Here is a 19,987-nt window from a genome sequence, read left to right as displayed (position 1 = left end):
TCCTTCATTGATATACAAAAAATGCCAATTATAGCCAAAGCCACTACTTTAAATTGTCAAAAATTTCATAAGCAGATTCTCAAAATGAATAAGTCAACTAGCAACACACGTATGCTCTTATCAAGAGTTAAAAATGCAGTTTGGGGTGAGGATGTGGGGCCATAAGAAATATAGTCATGAGAACATTTTTTTGTGTGAGATGTTCACTTTTGTTTTTGAAATATAAAAATCGGCATCTGTATTGTTTCTAGTATACTCTGCATCCTTATGTGATTCTGAGTTTACAGGTAAAAGCAGTTACCATGGTGGCCAGTGTTCCCTCCTAAATAGAGGAAGCACAAGTAATGCCTTGGACCCATTGTTTTCAACTCTGTTCCTTCCGCACGTCTCTTCCCCATTAACATTACAGCATTAAGATGATCCACAACACGCTTAAACCTTTTGCTTTGAATATCAAGATGACTCAGCCACGCTGTCCTGTAAATAATAAGGTTTCGACATTCACAGATTACTCCTGTCAACTCAAATGTAGTTAAAGTGAAAATTACCCAGTCCTTGCAGACATTCGTGTGACCCAAGGTTTGGGTTTTTTCTTAGGATTTATAACCTTGACAGTTAATTTTGTGGGCCTCTTTTAAAGCCTGTCATTTAGCACAAATTGACATTTAAGCAGCTTTTTAAAGCTCTAGTATAAAAATGTTAAAACAGCCTGTGTTTTTTCCTGTTAACATTGGCTATTATTTATTATCATAGTCAGAGAAGTGAACTGTCAATTTTCCCCTTTCAACACTTTCTTAGGAACTGGAGGCAGTGGAGAAGACAGGACATCCTCAGTCAATTTTATTTTCTTCTTTAAAAAGAAAAAAATAAACTGCTTAGATTAACATTAAAATCTTTTGTACAACAAAAGACACTACAAAATGAAGATAAGCCACCATCTGAGGGTTGTGATGCATTTAACAACAAAGAGTTAGTGTCCAGAATGAAAAAATATATATATGTATCACATATATTATGTAATGTATATTATATATATTATGAATATATATGTATATTTTATATATATATACATCTGTACATATGTATATGTATATGTACATGTATATATGTAACGCCAAATAATGACATCTCAGTCAACAATGGGCCACGTATACAATGGTGGTTCCATAAGATTAGAACAATATAGCCTAGGTATGTAGTAGGCTATATCATCTAGGTCTCTGTAAGTACACTCTATGATGTTTGCACAACAACAAAATCATCTACTGACGCATTTCTCAGAATGTGTCCCCATTGTCGAGGGATGCATGACTGTGTGTGTGTTTATGTATATAAACATATATATAAGATATTTATATATTATTATTTCTACAAATTATTAGAAAAAAATAAACAACCCAACAGGAAAATGAGAAGGAATATGAAGTAGCAGTTTACAAAAGAGAGAGTTCGATGGGCCATGTAAAAAGATATTCAACCTCACTAGCAATTAGAGAAAATCAAATTAACCCATGGAATGCAATTTTATGCTCATAGGACTGATGAAAACCTGAAAGTCTGGGAAGGGAAAGGTGGTGGCTTGAACTGGACCTGTGCTTTCATATTCACTGGCCCCCATCTCTGATCCAACTGCCACACCAGCCACTTTCCAGCCAGATGGCTCGTGGGCTGAGAGAGTGTGAGCAGGCTGAGGCCCTGGCCAGTCCTGAAGGAGGGAGATGAACCCAAGGAGCACCTCGGGACCAACAATGAGGAGGCCTTGGAGGCAGAGCAGACCAGTAGCTGAGGGTTCTAGAGAAAGCTTGGCCTGTGGAGACCCTTGGCCCCCTATTCCTTCTGTCCCATGGGAGGTTACAGAGGAGCCAGGCAGGCACTCAAGTCTTCCCTGTCCTGAAGGATGGTAGAATGACACTCTTTGCTAGCATTTTGTCTTGGGTTATTTTAGGAATTGTCTTTTATTTTTTTAAACTCCAAGAGCATAGAATTTAGTTAACCTTAAGGGATGTACATTTAGAACTCAATCTCCTTAGAAACATAAAGAGTAAGGCCTGGGTTGACAAATAGCGGAGAAGTACAAAGGCGCTTGCTACACATAGTTCCCACTCTCTGCCATCATGTCCAAAACATCATCAAGGCTGGACACCGGTGTTTCGTTACAAGTGAGGTCTGGGTATACTCACTTCCCCAACAACGGGTTCTTCAGGACAATGGGTCTCTTCTTGAAATCTGAAATTGCTTGGGTTAAAAATATATCCACAAGATTTGGATAAGGCCAGACCATTTCTTGTTCAGTATCTCAAGCTGAGAAAGATGAGTTAATTCTTGAAGGAAACAGCTTTAAACTTGTATTGAATTCAGCTGCTTTAGTTGAAAAACCCATGAGAGTTAAAAACAAGGATATCAGAAAGGTTTTGGATGGTATCTGTCTCTGATAAAGGAATAGTTCTGCAGGCAGATGAAAAACATCTGGGAGCTGCCCAGCTCTGGAAACAATGAGATGCTAATGATACTTAAGACCTATTTGTGATATTTAAAGAGCACAATTGAATTCATCTATTGAAAAACAGATGTGAGGGTAAAATGAAGGCACTTTGAAATATTTAAAACCATTTTCAAGCAATTCTTGGCTTAAAAGAGAAATCACATCTAAAATTACTGATAGAAGGAACATCAGTGAGAGTAGTATACTTCCCATCTATGGCATGCAGCCAAAGCAATACTTAGCAGAAATGTACATTCTTAAGTGCATTTATTAGAAAACCAGAAAGAAAATAAATGGATTAAGCTCTCAACTCACAATGATAGAAAAAGAACCAAACAAAACAAAAAAAATTAGGAATGAATTTTAAAAGAGAAAAACAGAAATAGATTAAATAGAAAATAACCCCAAAATCAGACTAGATAAATTAAAGTTAGTTCTTTAAAAAGTCCAATAAAATACATAAGTCTTGGTAATTCTGATGACAGAGAGGGAGACAGAAGGAACACGAGAAATAAGAATTAAAGGACAGCCAACGATACAGATAATACTTGAAAAATCAAAAGAGAATTATGTCTAATATTTATGTCAATAAATTTAAAATTTTAGAGGAAAGAATTGTTTGGGACATACGGATTATCAAAATAATATCAGAGAAAATGTAAAACTGAGTAAGTAGCAATAGAAAAAAATTTAAAACATAATTTTAAAACATCTTCCCTTTAAAAAAGGCATCAGCCCCAGACCATTTTATGAGTGAGTTCTACAAAACCTTTAAGGACAGGGGTTTTTTTTTCATGTTTATTTAAATTGTTTCAGGGCATAGAATAGATATGAAACTCCTTTACTTGTTCTATAAGGCTAGCAAAACACCAAATTGAGCAAAGACTGCCCAAAATAGCTTTTTCTACATCTCACATAAGATTATAAAAGTAAAAATCTTTTTTAAATATTTCAAATCAAAACTAGCAGTACATTACAAGAATAATATATTGTAGGAGAGGAAGACATTTCCTCTACCCGTTCTGGGTTCTTCTGGCTGGAGAACGAATTAAATTCACATGAGACAGAATAGCAGGAGAAAATTAAACAAAGCTTTATAACATGTGTACATGGGAGAGGCTCAGGCAAACTGAGCAACTCACCAAAATGGCTGAAGCCACCACCTTAAATATCATCTTCAGCTAAAGACAAAGGAGGATGTTGGGGGTGGAGGAGTCAGTTATAGGAGGTTACCACACAAGTGCAGTAAACAAGAGTCAGGTTATTATGCAGACTTGAGTTCTTGCCTTCCACACTGATAAGAGTTTCTAGAGATAAGGTCACCCCTCCTTCCTGGTACAGAGAGGGAGACACATTTACAGATGGAGATTTCCTTTACAATGTAAATGTCTCTTAACAAAGGTTAAGTAAATTCTACTTTTCAGAGTTTCTTTCCCGTCTGCAGTTTTTAAAAGTAACCAGCCCAAGATATTCCTCATGCCAAAGAGACATATCCTGGGGTGGCCAATTCCAGTCCCCCACAGTATCAATGGAGTAGGACTTTTTATAAGAGTAAAAGGGTGGTTAAATAGTTAATGGGGAATGTATTAATTCCTTGTATAAATAGAAAAACAAAGAAAATCTATATGATTCTTGCAATAGATGCTGAAAAAGGAGTTTAAAAATTCCCACACCTACTCCTGAAATAAGCTCAGTAATCTAGGAATAGTATGAGAATAGGATGCTCTATAAGAAATTAATGTGAGTTTTGTTCCCACTCCTTTAGACTGATTGGTTAGGAATAAAAGATAGCTTTACCCCTTCCCAAGAGGAAAGCCAAGCCACGGCCTAGGTTCTCCATACCCAGAGCTGGGTTGGAGCTTTTGTGTTTCCAGGCTAGTAAAGGAGAAGTTAGCACTCAAGTACTGGTTGCCTTGGAGATAATCAGGCTGATTAGAAGATCTGGTTACCCAAGGGCAGTTAAACTAGACTATCCAAGAGTAGGCAGAAAAGAGCTTTGACTTGGTGGAATTTGAAAGGAATGAACAGCTCAACTGAGAACTCAAAAGAGGAAAACACTGCAGTTTTTATACAGGTGGTGACTTCAAGGGTGGGGGATGACCTGAGACAACTGGTTTGTCACTCTGGCTCTGAGTTGGCAGGGATCCTATTGTTGGAGGGATAGATGTCAAGGACTTGTAGAAGCTGAGCCAGCAGGGCTGAAACCCAGGAAGCCTGTTGAAGTGTCTATGCACTCTGCAGCATATTGTACATGCTTATGTGTGTTTGTGTGTGCATGTGTGTCCTTTGCATATTTGTGTGTATGCATACACATTATGTGCATGTATACACCCATGTATGATGCTCTGGTTTTGGCTTATCAGTTATCACAGTGAATATATAATACTTGTGAAATATTTTAAAACTCTGGGAACCAGCAAGAGAATTTTATCAGATAGTCACACATAAGATCAACATGTGAAAGTGACTTGCTGTCCTATATGCTGGCACTAAGCAATCTGCAAAGTAATGGGGAAAATATTCACTCACAGTGGCAACAAAACTTATAAAACACCTTGGAATAAACAGCCTAAGAAATGTGTCAAAACTATGATAAAAAATCAAACTTTATTGAATGAAATATTTAAACACTTAAGTGGAATGACATACTATGTTTCTGGATATGTTATTTTTCTAGTTGTATAAGTAGAGTGAATTACTTAACCTCTCTTTGTCTTCTTTCCCTTTTCTGTAAGACAGAAATGAAAATAGTATCTACTTCACTGTGTTGTTATAAGAACTAAATGAGTTAATTGATGTAAAGTACAATATAATTATTATTAATAATAAAAATGTCAATTCTTCTCAAATTAATCTATAATTTCAATGCAGTTCTAAATAAAATCTCAAAAAGATTTTTATGAGCATGAAAAAGATAACTCAAGTTCATCTACAAATGTAAACGTTAGCAACTTCCTATGGAAATATGAAAACATGATTATGATGGTGAACTTGCCGTGCTGGATTTCAAAACATACTTTGGAGAACTTTGGTCATTAAAACACTGCAATATCTATTAAAATAATAGACAAACCTGGGGCTGGCCCTGTGGCCTAGTGGTTAAGTTCAGTGCACTCCACTTTGGTGGCCCAGGTTTGGTTCCTGGGTGTGGATCTATACCACTCATTTGTGGCCATGCTGTGGCAGCGACCCACATACGAAATAGAGGAAGATTGGCACAGATATTAGCTCAGGGTGAATCTTCCTCAGCAAAAAAAAAAGAAAGAAAGAAAAAGAAAAGACAAATCTTTCAAAAAGAGAATGAAATAAGAGAATGAAATAAAGGGTCTAAGCAGACTCCTGGATCTGTATATGTGGGATACGATATAAGATAATCTAAAATTTGAAATCCATGGCAAAGAATTGACTATTCAAAGAATCTTGTTGGAACTAGTAACTATCCATTGTATCTTTACTCAACACCAAGCACAAAGATAAACTCCAGATATAGTCCCAATTTAAATGAAAAAACCACAACTGTAAAAGTATTAGAAGAAAATATAAGAAAATGAGTGTATAACTTTAAGGAGGCATTGCAAAGCATATCAGTCAGGGTTCAACTGAACATGGAAAGTATTATAACTGGCTTAAGCAGAAAAAATGAAATATGGAGAACCTAATGCTTAGAAAATTATCAGAAGGGATGGGAGGAGCAGGATCTAAGCAGAAATTTCAAAAAAGATTCCCAGAACATCACTGCAGATCTGGCCCACCAAAATAATCAATAATTTCTGTGATCAGAAAACTTCATGATCAGAAAAGTTGGGGAATCAGCTAACTTTAAGACTCCTCCACCACAGCCATTCCATACCAGCTAAATGAATCCCCCATCTGCCCTGTTTCTTAACATCCATGAAAGTGAAAACCAGGAACTGGGGCTTCTGCTGCTGCTGTCTCTGAAAACCAAATGCCCCTCCCACTATGCTCCCCTGTGGAAACAGCTAGGATAGCAAAGGCGTGGACCCACATCACTTCCATCTCTAAATCTTGGGGAGAAGGGGCTTGTCTTCTAGGAACAGTTCACATGTAGAACTCAAGCTTTGATGGATTTTGTGAAATGTATTCTTTCTACATTCTAGACTTTCTACTTTCTGGCCTTTAGCGTGAAGTTAAGCCATGCTTCAAGGGGGCTGGATTTCACCAAGGGAGTCAATTTGCAATTCCTTTCACAATAAAGAAAGATAGAAAACCCAGAAGCCACAAGAGAAAAGATTGATAGATGGACTACATAAAATTTAAATTTTTGATATAGCAAAATAAGCCATAAACAAAGTAAAATAAACAATAACAACAAAAAGCAATATACTGGGGGTGGGGGTAACTTTGTAATATATAGAACAGATGAACATTAATGTTCATAATATATAATGATCTCTGCATCACTAAGGAAAACAACACAGTAGAAAAATGAGCAAAGCATCAGAGCAAGCAATGACCAGAAAAAAAAATGCACGAACAATGAACATAAGGACAGATTATTAACCTAACCAGTAAAGAGTCAAATGCCTATTAAAATAAGGTAATATGATTTTTATCAATCAGATTAGCAAAAAAAAATTTTAATTGGTAATATACACAGTTGATGGAAGTAAAAATTAGCGTTGCCTTTTTAGAGGACCATTTGATAATATCCGACAAAATTTTACATGTATATGCCATTTAACTGAACATTTTCACTTCTAGGAATCCGACTTACAGAAATCTGTTTCATGGAACATCATTCATGATGAAAGCCAGATAGATGTCACCCAACATATACGAGGGTCTGTACTGTAGGTGAGGAAGCCCATAAATATGAATCTGGGAGTTCATACACAAGGGGAACAGCTGCTCTCCTTCTTCTCTCCTGAGAGGGAGAGAAAACATTATTGTTTAATATAATCAAATTCTCCTTGGGAACAAAAGAGAAAGGATGCTAGGTTCTTACCCTTTGGAATATAAATAAATGTCCCCAGGGAGAAGATAAGACAAGCATCTCTGAGTTTACAATCTTGCAATGTTTCCATAGTTTGGAGGCGAGAAGTTTATTACTCTTTGGAGGGGAGCAGATGGCTCCAGGTGTAACTCCCTTGAGTGGGACGAGCAAATGGATCTGCAAAGTGGAGACATTCTCTAACTTGTGGGTTCCCTTTGCTTATGAAGACAAACTATGCAGAAACATGAAAATATTCTTCCCCTGACAAGAAGCAGTTGAATAAAATGTAAATTTAGGATTATTGGCACCCAGAGTAATCAAAATATAGAATATTAAGTGAAAATTCAAGTAAGAGAACAGTATATTAAATAGGATCTCATCTATGTGAATTTGGTAAACCAAATCATTAACACGATCATCTTTTGGGAAAGGAGAATGAACATGGTAGTAAAAAAGGGACTTTCATTTTGACTACATATGTTATTGAATTTGGGTGTGGAACCAGGGGTGATTTTTAAAATATCTTCTGTATTTTCCAGATTTCCTACAATAAATATACATTAGTTTTATAATAAGTCATCTTTTTATTAGTCAAAACCAGTTCATTCATCAAATGTTCTTTATATTTCAAAACAGCCACAAGATTAATAAATTGTATTTGTTATCATTGAGTTTATCATTTACTCCAAAAAATACACCGTTACTGACAGAATGAGGTTCTCCTCTTCTGCTATTTATCAATGTTTGTCTCACAATGACTTTTAAAAATATCATTCATTTAGCAACATTTATTAAGCATTATAATTAGCACTGAGGTTACAAAAAATTGTAGTCCATCCTTCCTTGAACAGCTCACAATCTACTGAGGGTAAAAAAAAAAAAAAAACACCTGTGTTAGAGTATATTGTAATTCCCTGTGATAAACAACAGCATGTAAACTAAGTGTGATGTGAACCATGCAAGGGACATTCCCTCCTGCCTGAGAGAAATGGGGAATGTTTCACGAAAAGGTGACATTTGAAATAGCTCCTGAAGAAATCTATTCTATCACAATGCAGCTGAATGGAATCAGAACACAAGGTAATCTTTACCAGATCTTTATCAACCCACTGAAGAGTATTAAGACACCAACTAGTCTTAATACTCCATGTGTGGTTTGATTTTTAAACCAAATGACGGATAACACATCGAGTTTCCAACATATCAGAGAAACTTAGTCTGTGAGCAGACAGATAGCTCTATTTGATTGAATGGAGTGGAGTCTATAGAACTGTTATTATTACAAGTTGGAGGAGTTGTCTAGGTGTACACAATTGTTAGTTCTTAAAAAGTAAGTCATATGAGGGGCCAGCCCGGTGGTACAGCAGTTAAGTTCGCATGTTCTGCTTCAGATCCCGAGTGTGGACATGGCACTGCTTGGCAAAAAGCCATGCTGTGGTAGGCGTCCCGTGTATAAAATAGAGGAAGATGAGCATGGATGTTAGCTCAGGGCCAGTCTTCCTCAGCAAAAAGAGGAAGATTGGCAGTAGTTAGCTCAGAGCTAATCTTCCTCAAAAAAAAAAAAATGTAAGTCATGTGAAACAGCTGGTCTTGACAAAATTAAGGTAGGGAATAATTTAATGGTTAAGTTTTTTGTTTTTGTGTTTTTGGTGAGGAAGATTAGCCCTGAGCTAACATCTGTTGCCAATCTTCCTCTTTTTGCTTGAAGAAGATTTGTCCCTGAGCTAACGTCTGTGCCAGTCTTCCTCTATTTTGTATATGAGATGCCACCACAGCATGGCTTGACGAGTCGTGTGTAGGTCCGCACCTGGGGTTCTGAACCTCCCAACCCTGGGCCACTGAAGCAGAGCATGCCAACTTAATCACTACGCCACTGGCCCAGTCCCTAATGATTAAGTTTTACGTTTTAAGGCTTATGTTTCTTTGGTACAAAGCAAAACATACTGGTTACTACTGTGTCCACTCTTCATTATTCCAACAGAGACTCAATGAGGGGAGTCAGATGAAAGTAAAAGTTGTCAGTAGATCTCAAAACGTGGTCCTCAGATCAGCAGCATCAGCATCACCTGGGAACTTGTTAGAACTGCAAATTCTCAATCCCCACTCCAGACTTACTGAATCAGAAGCTCCAGGGATGAGGTCCAGCAATCTGTGTTTCACCAAGCTCCTCAGGTGATGCTGATGCACATGGCACATTCAAATTTGAGACCCACTGTGCTAAGGTAAGCTCTCAGTCCTTGACATGCAACCAGTTGGTGCCTTTAATTTAACCTGCTATCTTTGATTTATTTACCAGCAGGAAAGAGGAAGCATGGCAGAAAGGAGAATTTAAGAAAGAAACATTTTGCTATTGTTCTCAAATACATGTATGTAAATGATATTTAATAGAGGGTGCATGAGTAAAAATACTCTTTTCATTTTCAAGAAAATAGCCCTACAAGTGATGGGATAGATATTTCCACCTCTGTTGTTTCTTGGGCTTCAGAGAACCGATGGAAGCTGCACCAGGACCAGTCTTCACACTGACAAAGCAGACGATCTTTGATTTGTTATGACTTGAGGAAACCAGGAAGATGCTCCTTGCCTCAAACACGTGTGGTTACTGTACAAAACTGGGGTTCTTTTGCCCGAGGAGTATAAAGAGCCAATTATTACAGCATCAGCTTTTGAGGAAAGAAAAAGGTTTATTTCGAGATCAATCTGCAAGGAGACAGGAGGCATAAGCTCCTAGATAAGTCTCCCTAATTCAGGATTTGGGGTGAAATTTAAGAGGTTAAGGAGAACAGGCAGGTATGTAGAAAGGCTGGCACAGCAGGTTTTGATTGCAGGGCTTCAAACATTTATGGAAAGGTGTGGAAGGGGCTTTATTTTATTTTTTTAATTATTTTTTTATTGTGGTAACAGTGGTTTATAAGATTACATAAATTTCATGTGTACATTGTTGTATATTTCTATTTCTGTGTAGATTACAACGTGTTCACCACCCAAAGACTAGCTACAATCCATCACCACACACATGTGCCTAATCACCCCTTTTGCTCTCCTCCCACCCTCCTTCCCCTCTGGTAACCATCAATCCAATCTCTGTCTCTATGTGTTTATATGTCGTTGTTTTTATCCTCTACTCATGAGTGAGATCATACGGTATTTGACTTTGTCCCTCTGACTTATTTTATTTAGCATAATGCTCTCAAGGTCCATCCATCTTGTCACAAATGGTCAGATTTAATCGTTTCCTATGGTTGAGTAGTATTCCATTGTGTATGCATACCACATCTTTATCCATTCGTCCCTTGATGGGCACCTAGGTTGCTTCCAAGTCTCAGCTGTTGTGAATAATGCTGCAAGGAACACAGGGGAGCATGTATCTTTATGCATTTGTGTTTTCAAGTTCTTTGGATAAATACCCAGCAGTGGAATAGCTGGATCATATTATAGATCTATTTTTAATTTTTTGAGGAATCTCCATACAGTTTTCCATAGTGGCTGCACGAGTTTGCACTCCCACCAGCAGTGTATGAGGGTTCCTGGAAGGGGCTTTAATCCTGGAGCTTCCTAGACAACGGACTCCTTGTTTCCGATAAGAGTCCAACTTTCAGGTTCTGGCTGTGTTCTGGTCTTTGGTTCCTTGTGGGAGAGAATCTTTTGTTCCGGGGTCATTTTGGGTCAAGATTTTCTTCTCTGTACACGCTTTTGCTACATGACTTTGCAAATTTTTCTGGCTTGACCCTGAAAAACCTTCTATTGATGAGATGGGGTCAGTTTGAACTGGTTCTACGAGGGCCTGTGGTTACAATGTCCAACCAGAGACCACGTGACTAAAAGTCCACTGTCAAAGACTCATTTTTACCCCCTTAAGCTAAGCATTTCTCTGAGTACATACTCTTAAAAATTCAAATCCCCTCTGGAGGAATAACAATTTCAATTGTCACCAGTCTGATTCAACCATGAATTCATTAATCATAACCTTTTCTTCTGAAGTGAGAGGTCCAGGAAGCGTACACAGTAAGGCCCTGGTCCACCAGGGAGGAGAATGATGCAGATAAGGGAGCTGGGGGCATTAGTCAATGGAAAGGAATTTCCATTTTTTCCCCCACAATAGACTTAGATTCTTCACAGTCTCATTCTGGCCTAACTTTAGATAAGCCCTCCATCACTTCAATGCCTCAAATTCTCAGCTGTCAAAAGTCTCACAAGTTTAGGGTTTTAAAAATACTTGGCAGTCTTTGAGTGTTAAATATGTAAAGAGAAAAAACCCCAAAGTTCACATCAGTGTATGGGTGATAATGGTTCTGGCTAACTTCACTCATTACTCCTACCATTAGTGTCAATCTAAAGACTGTCTAGAGTCCTTGGTGAAATCAGGGAAGTCATTTGTCTGGCACCCAAAGATTACCTCCTGGTGACAGCTTATTTTACCCCAGTGAATGAGAAGGTTGATTAAATTATAACCAAATATTAATGGATGCTCAAAGCCTTGAATCACTTTTGTGGAAACTGAACTGCAAGGAGGAGACAAGTGCTATTTTTCAGTAACCTACACTACTCACATTGTTTACTTTCTATATTTTGTTTTCTTCAATATTCCTATTCTTACAGGAGGAAAAAGAATTCCTTATAATTTATTATAGAACAGAGTTAAGTGGTTAATTAATAACTTGGACAGGGGCTTTAAACCATTTCCCCTGCCATCTAATGAAGAATAAGATGTCTCAGGATTTTCTTTCTATTCCTGGCAGCAAACTTGCTGAAGAGATAAACAACCAGAGCTACTAACAATAAATCACTCTCGAGAGATATACTGCCTGACCTTTTGGGGGAACCATTTACACTTGTATAACACTGAAACACAAGGAGCTCAAAACTCTTGGGGGAGGTTATTGTGCAGATGCGTTTTAAGGATTTAATCTTGCCACTCCTTAAGAAAGGAAATAGACACAAAGAGTTATGAATGTACTTTCCTGGACCTACGTACCACAGCAGAAGACCAAAGAAAGCCCCAATCTTCTCACATCCTAGTTCTACCTGTTCTTCTGTTTCTGCTTCTCTTCACAAACAGAGTTTTCTTCATGGCAAAAGCACTCTTGGGCATCAATTCTTGATTCTCTATCCCCACTCTCCTCCCCCACATAAACCCTGTTCCTGAGAAGCTGGCACTAACATCCACCTGTTGCTCAAGCCTGAAGCCCAGGAACGATCTTTGATTCGTCTCTTTCCCTGCTGCCCATCCCCAGCCAATCGCATCAGCCAAGTCCTATCTCCAATATTTACATGTCAAACACTTACCACCTCCACTGATAGCCTCTCTGCCCTGCCACCAAGATCGCTCACCTGGACCTTGCTTCTTCCCTTGCCCGTACAGTCCACTCATTATGTGAGACTGAATCATCTAAAATATAAATCAGATTTTTTTTTTTTGAGAAGACTGGCCCTGAGCTAACATCTATGCCCATCTTCCTCTACTTTATATGTGGGATGCCTGCCACAGCATGGCTTGGTAAGTGGTGTGTAGGTTGGTACACCGGATCCAAACCAGCAAACCCGGAGCCACCAAAGCAGAACGTGCAAATTTAACTGCTGTGCCACCGGGCCAGCCCCTATAAATCAGATTTTATGACTGCCTTGCTTCAAACCCTCCTGCAACTTCTGAGTATAATTAGAATAGATTTCAAATTCCTATCATGGTCCATAAGGCTTTATCTCTTCATCCTTATCGTGTTCTCATTGTCCCCTCAGTGTGGACACTCCAACTTCACTGTTCCTCTGGTGCCGGGAGCTGTCAGCCTACAAGTTAAGCCTCTGCCTTGTGACACAGTCCGGGAGAGAGATGAGGGGACGCACGGCGACCCTCAAGGGATTCTACCAGGGTGCCCCTGCAACGAGTCTCCCTGGTACTTCTGACTTTTCTGCTTCTGCTCACTCTGTTCTACACCTGGGGTTATTTCAGGGGAAGTCAGCCCGGCCCTGGGAATGAGAATGATACAATGCAATATTCTAGGGAAAGTTCTGGGGAAAAAACATCTTCTAGGGAAAGAACATTCTGACCCGTCCTTTGGTTAGGTAGAGCAATGGGAGTGGAGAGGGAACAAAGAAATCTGTAGCCCCCACAGATCTCTGTAGGAGGACGGCGGTTACCACGGCCCACTGAGTCAGGAGGCCGCAGGGGGTGGCCTCCTTGAAGTAAAGAATTACAGAAACTTGGCTCCCCTCAGGCCTGCACACAATCAATTACTCTTAGGCAGAAGCTTGACTTCCCCCAGGTCTACACACAATCAATTGCTCTTAGGACTATTGTCTACCTTGCAATCAATTGCTCTTAGGACTATTGTTTACCTTACAAAAACCCCCTTTCGCGAGCCCAGTACTGTTTCATGAAATCATCTTTGCGTACCCTGAGCCCTATATAAATCATACATACACAAAATAAAGTTAGACTTGGACACCAAACTCCTTGTCTCACTGCCTCCTCCTTTGCCAAAGCCGTCCATCCCTCAGGAGACCCTGTTCGGCTGGAGCTGGACCCCAGCACTCTGGTTTTCTGGTCCCTCAAACACACCTAGCTTATTAACTTCTAAGAGTCCTTTCCCAGAAAGCTCATCCCCCTAGATCAGCACATTCATGTCTTTCAAGTCTCAGCATACATGTTAACTCCTCAGAGAAGAATTTTCTGAAATAGACCCCCCAACTCCCCAGCTCAGCCATTTTATCACCTTAATCATTTACATTTTCTTTGGATCACTCATCATACATGACCTTTTCTTATTAAGTATCTGTCTCTCCATACTAGACTATAAGCTCCGTGAAAGCAGGAATCTGTGGTCTTACGTCCTAAATTCCTAAAGCCCAGAGCAATGCCAAGCATAGACTGGCTGCTGGTTAAATATTTGTTGAATTAATGAGTAAATAAGTGAACTCTTTGACAAAACCCACTCTATAGAATTTTCAATCATATATGTAATACTAGGAACAGTAGTCAAATCAACAAATATGTTTATGTGTCTAACAAGTGTAAGGCACCATTCTAGGCATTCCTTTGGTGTTGGCTTGTATTCATCTACTAATGTTGAATAGGACATGGTTTTGATCACCATAATATGCCAGTTAAATGCCATCGGAATAAAAGCCCCACTTCAGATGCACAGGCTGTGCCACTCACTCCTGACATGGGTATTGCTACTGGTGCTCCTAAGGGGCACCACTAAAAAGCACAATCTTACCATCACTTCTGAAAAAACAAATCATAGAGCACCTTTCCTGAGGATGGTGGAGCATAAGCACATCTGCAAATATGCTAGAGTAAGGAGACAGGGTTCAAATCCCACGCCTGCCATCTATAACGCACGTAACTTTGGGAAGTTACTTTATCCCTCTCTGCCTCAGTTAAGCATCTTTTAAAGATAAGAATATTAATAACTTTCCTGCCTACCTCACAGAGTTGTAGCCATCAACGAAATATTGCAGCTAAGAACACTGCACCCTGAATACATATGTGGTTTAGGATTGTAAATATGCACATGCTCACACACACAGAAAGGATAACAAATATTAAATGATTTATGAATTATATTTCCCACTTATTAACTCATGTTCAATGCAAATGATTACTCACTAGAAGTAAGAGTAGTTAGAGCTTTCCAAACACATTCATTTGAAATAGATTTCCCCCAAACAGCCTCATTTCCAGAGTCCCTTCCTGGGATCTGTCCTTGCACATGAGTGCCCTACCTACGAAGGAGTCTCACACATTTGAGATGTCCATAGGTAGCAGCAGTGTTTCCTTCCTAAAGAGGAGCTAAACTTGGAACACAGACCAACCTTCAGTTCTGGCTCCAACAACATGCTTAGTGGCCTAAAATTCCCCAAACTATTTCTTCTTGAAACTAAGTTTCAGCCACTGATGGTGATACCAGTCAGGAAGAATAACTGAAACACTGGGTCTCCATTGAGCACAAGGTGCGTACAGGCCTGGATGGTCCCCTCTAATGGAACAATCTACGTGTGTAATTCTCAGGCCTCTCTGGAGTAGATACTCTTCACTAATGAATTTCTCAACCTGCCTAGTTTTTCCACCTATAGATTTGATAAAGGGAAGAGGAAAGACTGACATCTTAGAACTCTAACTTCAGTGACTTTTTGACAAATATTCCTGGACAAAACCCAAACAATATTTTTTAAATGCTTTCTCTTGACTATCTTGCCTTAGAGACTAACTCTGCCATTGCTCTCTTTCCAGTTCAAAGTTATTTGTATTTCATCAATTATTAGGCACCAATCTCACTCAACAATTTCTTGAGGCTCCTCCTTAATAATTTAAATACTCAGGAACGTAAACTAAATAAGCTTATGTGAACTTCCAGCTTAAAAAGCCTTTTAACAATTTTCTCAGATGGGCAGGTTTGAGAATTGTATCATAAAGGTGTCAGAAATGTGTAAGAAAAGTAAGAATCTTTAAAGAAAAAAAATGTAGTTCCAATTTAAGTATCCATTAGATCTGTTTGAGAATACAATCTAGATATTAGGACTCTCCTTCTTTCTATCTGACAAGCCCAAGGCCATCCCCTAAATTCACTCCTTCTAGACTTTGTAGGGGTTGCACCACAAGACTAGCTTCTGAGTGACCAGGGGGTATAAGGAGGTTCTTGGTGAAAGAATGGGGTAACTTCAGAATCAAGGATCTTGGCGCCTTCTACTCAGGCTGCCACATTAGGGTTCTGGTGGCTGATTCAGAGCTGGTCCCTGTGTTCTGGGTCTCCACCCAAACTCCGGAGCCTGTATTGGGTGCTGTTGATCTAAACATCTACACAGAGTCCCAGTCCCTATGTGGTCCAGAATTAAATATAAAACAGTATGTGTGGTTTCATGTATGTGTTCTTTTGAGGAAGGAGGACAATAGGTTTTATGAGAAGTTAAGAACCACTGGTCTCCATTACCTGTGCTCTCCTGGTTCCTGCACTCTTTCTAGTCTGACTCATTGCCTTGCTTCAAACTCAGGCTTCAGGGTGTGCACAGATATAGAAGCACAACCTCACTCTGACCAGTTTGGACAGTTCATCTTGTTTCAGCCCTTAGTTGTGCTGAGCAGTCATCCCCTGGGCACTTTCCTGGTCTCATCCACCTCCTGCGTCTCCCCTCTTCTTTGCACACCTTGCTATAGCTTTTGTTCTTGATCCCAATGTCAATAAGCAAATCCATAGTTCAACCATACATGCTAATCTTTGACCCAGGTCTGATGACACCACTTATAGGAAAAACTATTTTCTCTCACCGATTTTAAGTATATTATCCCAAACAGATCCCATTCACTTGCTACTCTATGCTATTGAAGAAAAAAAAAAGTACAGTATACATTTAGCAAGAACTTTAAATACTTTGATACGACATGCTAGCTGGACTATGGAAATGGTCAGGAAAAGGACTTTTCATTAAATGTTTGTGGTTTAAACATAAGATACACCAATCAGGACAGGGGTTTTGCCTTAGCTATCTTGGGTCATAATTGAATTCTTGACACTTGAGACTTAGGAAAGAATGGGGCCTCAGGCCTAGCACATAATTATCAAACTATAGAAATTCCTAGTAGACTTCAGCATTGGAGTGTGCATTTAGATGACCTGAAAGTTCTGCCTGTAGACATGAGCTATTTCATTCAAAACTCAAGAGGAAGCATACCTTTAAATTCAGTAAAAGATCATACATCCTTGTGCTCTGATTTTTGGCTTACGTAAAATGCAGACATGTTATAATACACTGACACAACTAGTATTTTTCCCAAAGATAGCAGCCATATTATCAGCTAATTAAAATTGAATAATATAAATTACGTATTTGTAAAGTATAAGAATTGTCTTACCATTTAAAATAATGTCCCCGTCTGTTTTAAGCAGAATTCTGAGATGGACTCCAGAGGTTCCTGTCCCCCAGTTATTTACTCAAATGCTAATCTAGGTACTGCTGTAAAGGGATTTTTAACATGTAAAGTCCCAAATCAATTGACCTTAAGATATAGAAGATACATGGATGGGCCTGAACTAAATCACCTGAGCCCTTTAAAAGCAGCATTTTCTCTGACTGGCAGGAGAGGGTGAAATCAGAGAGACTTGAAGCATGAAAAAGAACTCCATGCACCATTATTGGCTCTGAAAATGGAGGGGACCGCATGCAAGGACCAGAGAGCAGCCTCTAAGAGCTAAGAGAGATCCCAACCAACAGCCAGCAAAGAAATGGCAACCTCAGTCCCACAACAGAGAGGAACTGAATTCTGCCAACACCCTGAATGAGTATGGAGGCACATTCTTCCCCAGAGCCTCTGGATAAGAGACCCTCCCCCCCTCTCCCACAAGGCCAACACCTTGATTTCCACTTTGTGAGACCTTAACCATAGAACCCAGTCGAGCTCTGGTCAGACTTCTAATCCACAGGACCGTGAGCTAATAAATCAGTGATGTTCAAACCACTAATTCTGTGGTAATTTGTTACACAGCAACAGATAACCAACACCCTATCTTTCTGGGAACTTAGGTGTCATGCTGCTTTTGTATCTAATATTTTCGTGCAGCTTTGTACAAAGATGTAAAATGTGACTCACAAGGAGAAACAGTGAGTCCACCAGGTAACTGTCAGCAGAGGTCTGTTGAGCGTTCTGAAGATCATTTGTTGAGTTATTATGAGCTGTTATGGGAAAATGACTCACTTGGCTTCAATAACAAGCCTAAATAGAAGAATCAGCAAAACCAGCTAACAAAAACGACTCTAACAGCCATTTTCCAGGCTGGGATACATATTAGGAAATTTTAGCATACGTCTCTGATGAAGTTAAATGCTTAATTTTACAGAAAGCAATTTTCCAATAAAGGCAAGTGAAAACAAAGAGGTAGAATTATATTGGATGATTTTATGGAAACACACAAGTAAATTCATACCTACGGGCATGCAAAAGTAGGTCTTAACACTCTGCCACCTGCATACCTCAACCTCACTCAGCTGTGCTTACCTTTCTCCAACTTGCTGCCTCCCTCTCAACAGAACAAATATAGTTGGAGGACCAGGAAATTGGTGGTCCACAGGGACCAGAGAGAAAGTGCATTAATCAGAATTCCACTGGGACAGCAGTACAGAGCTGCCTCCACTCATAGTCTGGAAATAGCTCAGCATGATTCCCCGATTAAAAATTAATCAAGTGAATAAGACCCTGCAATACAAAACAGCCAAAGAAAATTAAACACCTCCCTAAGGGAAAGCCTGCAAGTCATAAAAAATTAAAACATAAAACTGAATATTTACAAATATCATTTACAAACTTACGGATGTTGAGGACTCATGCCCATGACAAGATCACAAGTCCTTCGGGAGCTTCAAGACCGTTCACGCGTTGAGCAAAGCTTCTCCTGCCTGAGTGTGCACCAGAACCACCACCTGGGGATGGAGGTGGCAGATTATAAAACACAGATTCTCAGAGGCCCTCCCCCCCAACCCCTCCCCCCTCCGCCACGCAGAGATGCTGACTCAGAAGGTTTGGGAGGCAGGTCTGGCTTCGATAATTGTGGCAAGTAACCTGAAGGGACTCTGATGGGCATCTAATCTGAGAAGCACTGGTACAGCCAGTTTCCTCACAATTGTCTGGCAATCCAGCGCCGTCACAATGCAATGCACTGTCTACTGTTCTGCTGCTCATTCAGGAACTAAACTGTCCTTGGGACTTATTCAGACACTTTCCAATTTTCCTTCCCAGTTACAAATGAGATCATCCTAAGCAGCACTAACTTTAGGATAAATATTGGTGAATAAAACTTTTCCCATTGCTATTTCATTTATTTATTAATTCAACAGACAATGAAAAGCTATTATATGCCAGGTATTGGACAGGGTCCTGGAGATAAAATGACAAATAAGTAAGAAATAGCCCCTGCTCTCAGGGTGTTCACAACTTAATGTCATTAATAAGCAAATATAATAGAATATGATGAGTGGCAGGATGGGAAAAATACAAGGAGCAGAAAGAGTGTTCCTGGCAGGAGGAGCAGGGTTAAGAAGAGTTAAGAAGGAATTATGCTGGTATGGAGTATGTCTATCTGTGGGTGTATGTCTGGGTGTGTGCACATGCACAATGAATGTTGGAGAGAATAGTGAAAGATGAGAGCAAAGAGAAAGCAGGGTTGAAACTATGTGTCCTTAAATGTAGTGTCATCTTGGCAAAGTGTGTTGGTAAACTTGCCCAGAGCCATTATTCAATGGACTCTATTCACACCAAGACGAAGTCAACAAGGCTGGATACCGTCACAAGGTGTGTTTTAAATACACTAACATCTTCTAACAGCTTAACACTTCCTGATTAGAAGTTCCTGTATAAATTCAGAAAAAAAATTGTTTTTTCCTTTTCCTATTTGCCTGACAGTTTTCAGGAGAGGTTGGTACAGCAGATAGTGATCTATAAAGACAGCTAGTGTGTGCCTTGGCATGATGCCAATATTGTCATGTTTCTAACTTGTAATAGTCATAGACTTTAGAAGTCATGGTCCAACTCCCCACCCAAGGCAATGATCCCTTGTAAGTGT

General features: G+C 39.3%; 1 long non-coding RNA gene across 7 annotated transcripts in view; it reads right to left on the bottom strand.

Annotated features, from left to right (window-relative positions):
* LOC106783057 (uncharacterized) overlaps positions 1–19,075 on the bottom strand; it is a 59,615-nt gene extending 40,540 nt beyond the window's left edge. For 2 of the 7 annotated variants that reach the window (XR_011437953.1, XR_011437949.1), the window contains exons 1-3: positions 18,939–19,075; positions 18,738–18,848; positions 7,218–7,367 (exon numbers count right to left, since the gene is read on the bottom strand). This is a non-coding gene — a long non-coding RNA (uncharacterized lncRNA). The other 5 variants (XR_011437951.1, XR_011437954.1, XR_011437950.1 and 2 more) reach the window with 5 other exon arrangements.
* Positions 19,076–19,987: the final 912 nt, after the last annotated feature.

This window comes from Equus caballus, chromosome 4, assembly GCF_041296265.1.
Source record: "Equus caballus isolate H_3958 breed thoroughbred chromosome 4, TB-T2T, whole genome shotgun sequence".
In the NCBI taxonomy this organism is placed as follows: Eukaryota; Metazoa; Chordata; class Mammalia; order Perissodactyla; family Equidae; genus Equus; species Equus caballus.
The sequence above is the reverse complement of the archived record's forward strand: the minus strand, read 5'-3'. Positions and strand labels throughout refer to the sequence as shown.